The sequence below is a fragment of the Coptis chinensis genome, chromosome 5 (assembly GCF_015680905.1).
Source record: "Coptis chinensis isolate HL-2020 chromosome 5, ASM1568090v1, whole genome shotgun sequence".
Classification (NCBI taxonomy): Eukaryota; Viridiplantae; Streptophyta; class Magnoliopsida; order Ranunculales; family Ranunculaceae; genus Coptis; species Coptis chinensis.
The window spans coordinates 32230509-32233721 of NC_141460.1; the positions used below are offsets into that span (position 1 = coordinate 32230509).

At 37.2% G+C, this 3213-nt stretch overlaps 1 pseudogene; it reads left to right on the forward strand.

Moving 5' to 3' along the window:
• The first annotated feature begins 2542 nt into the window (after nucleotides 1-2542).
• Nucleotides 2543-2636, forward strand: LOC147497318 (small nucleolar RNA R71; annotated as a pseudogene).
• Nucleotides 2637-3213: the final 577 nt, after the last annotated feature.

The window sequence follows — 3213 nt, forward strand, 5'->3', positions numbered from 1 at the left end:
AAACTCCAAAAATAGAATAAAAGGGAGTCAAAAGCCAAAGAAAAGAAAAAGGAAAAAATATATATATATATATAGCTAAGGATGGAAACAAAGTGTAGAAGCAAAAGTAAATAACAAGGTTTTCTCTAGTTACATAATCTGAAGACTCTATTATCTCAGACTTGTCCTTTTTGAATATCCATTTCCTTCCTTCTTAAACCATCTCCTAATCCCCGCAATACCTAATAAAGACCTCTAGCTCAATTAGGAATAGGTTAGTGTGATAGTAAGTGGCAGATGTGTTTGATCGACTCCGGCTTCCTTGTTGTCATTGAGATTGTAAGGTAAAGTGTGCCCACTGCACACTGGAGTAGCGAAACTTGAGTGGAAAAATCAAAGTGTTGTATCTTGACTATTATTGTGAGAACCTACTTAAGGACGCTATCCCGAGTTTCAGAAACGAACCTGCTAGGCATTTCATAGTATTACTCATTGTATATATGTTTATTGTAGATGATTGATTATTATGCATATATTAGCTTAGGTTTCGACTTGATTACTCTATATGCATTGCTAGTGAGAGGAATAGTTAATTTAGAGCATGAGTAAGGAAACAATAGTTTTATTTCTTAGTCGTTGTAGTATAGATAAAGTTTGTGAGTACCTTCACTGGAAAACTCTCATGAGGCTATAACTCGTCCACTAGGGAATTCCTAGTGGTTTAAGGCCTTGTTGCATATGGTCAATGCAATCGCACTCAGCGAAACGAGAGTAGTTAGAACTCCATTTTTGCTCACTTATTCTAATTTCTCATATTTGCTTGAGGACAAGCAAAATGCTGTTGGGGGTGGTTTGATAAGAGCCCAAAATTGTAGTTTTAACCCCAGAATAGCTCAGTCATACTTTTAGACCAATTATGTGAGTAATAATTAAGAGTTAACACCGACGTGTTTTATGTATTTCAGGCTTCAAAGTCCATTATGTGCAGAAATGTGCCACTTTAGTGAGATAAAGAAGCAAAGGTCGGTTGCTAAGGAGTTCTGTAATTAAGGGCCAAGATTGAAGAAGACAAAGCCTTTCTAAAGCCCGGTCAAAAGCTGAAAAGTCGACGCGGGCAGAAACAACACACAAAGTCAGCAGAATTTCCGAAGGCCGTATCTTTGGACTCAGACCTCGGAATTGGGCCTACCTTATGTCAAAACAACCGGCTCGGAAAGAGCTTTCCAATGGTTGAAGGCTTGACCCAATCAGAGGAGCAAAAGTGGACGAAAAGTCTGTTGAAGTCAACTGCAGCTGAAGAGGCCTTTTTGGACTGAAAGAATTGGGTTTTGGGCCTGATTCTCTGGCCCAAAACATGGCTCCAAGCCCATGCACGATTTTTGGATCTGAATGTATAAAAACCAAAGCTTCACTCTTGGTTAATGGTAGATAGTTAGGTTAGAAAAATAAAGGCAGCTTAGAATAGAAAGTAGCCATTAGAATAGCTTCTAGATCTAGATTTAATTGTTTTTAATTAAGTTTAGTTTCCAATCCAATTCTTGTTTAAGATTAAACTCTTAAATCATTGATTTTCATTGATTAGATAAATAAATTAGTAGATTCTTATTCAATTTGTTTTCCTGTCATTACAATTATAGATCTAGTTTAAATTCTTGTTGGTATCATGTCTTAATTATTAATTAGATTTTAATTATTGTTTAAATTAGATTAGTAAATTTCAATTCTTTATAGTATGTTTATATTTAATTTAATCGGAAATGATTGCGTAATGATTCTCGGCTAAACCTCTATTAGAGGAGGGTTGAGAAGCCTTGATGAAAGCTTGATTTGTGTTAGCATAGGATAGTCGTAATTTCTATTCCACTCTAGAAATGATTAGTTCTCCATGAGAATGGGTTTAATCGTTTACATGCTAGTTATGAATTTGTAGAAAGGCCATGTATAATTAGGGATTAGGAAGAACCAATTGTTCTGCGTAGCAGTTCAATTCGGATTACGACGATTCGTCGTTACCAAGTTAAGTTGAGTTAAGGTGGAATCAATTCCCCCCCTAATTCCTTATCATAGAATCGACGTAGTATTCCCATAGTTGTTCTAATAGTCTACTAGTTGCATCTTGTGGGTAGTTGCATCGTAGTCTAGTTGCCACTTCGTAAATCTCTCATTAGACTTTAGAGTTAAGAATACTTATACGTAGAGAACACAGCATGCAGAAGGACTAGGAGTGGAACGAATCACTCTACTCCACTATATCTCATAGGATTGAGAGTAGAAATCTTTGATAAAATATAGACACATAATCTAGTTTTAGTTTACTTACGTTTTGAGTTTCATCGTTCATTTCGTAGGTAAACATATCAATTTTATCGTTTATCAAATGGAGCGGTGGATATCGTCACTACCCCCCCAGTTGTTATTTCGCTTAGTTTGATCCTCTAAAAATTTATAAGCCTCCGAGGCTCCTTTGCTTAAGAAACTACCCCCATTCGTTATGTCTAGGACTTCTTTATGGTGGTGTAGAAGTCCTTTGAAAAAGGCACGAACTAACGCGTGTCTTTTCGCTAAGTTATGATGTGGACACTCTATAAGGAAATCGGTGAAACGATTCCAAGCCTCTGAAAATTATTCATGAGGATTTTGTCGAAAGAAATGAATCTTGGAAAGCATCTCATCCGTCTTTAGGGGTGGGTAAAAATGTTCCAATAACAGCTGAACAAGTTTAGCCCATGAGTCCACAGAATTAGGCGCTTGGGCAGTTAACCAAGACGCCGCCTTATCGGCTAAGGTGAAAGGAAATACCCTTAGTTTAATTTGTTCGCACCAACCGTAGGATGGTGGAATGTTGTTAGGACTTGTTCAATCCTACGCATGTGCTGATAAGGTTTTTCATGGTCTAATCCATGAAAAACAGGTAACAAATTAAAAATATTTGGGAGGATTCGGAAATCCCCCACAGGGTCTACTAGAACGATGCAAGATTTGGGGCTATCGCTCAAGGCTTTATAAAAGTCCGAGAGAGGAGTCTCTCCTTCGTCGGGCATTATGTCAGGTGGTGTGTGTGAAATAGTAGCTAGAGGTGTAGTGGGTGGTATACTAGATAGACTTGTTTGTTGACGTTTTTGTGTAATTAAGTTCGGTGTTTTTGTTCGGCCAGACCTTAATCTCATACAAGGCTAAGACCAATTTTAGCTAAACACATCAACACTCCAAACTATTCTGATATACTAGTATAAA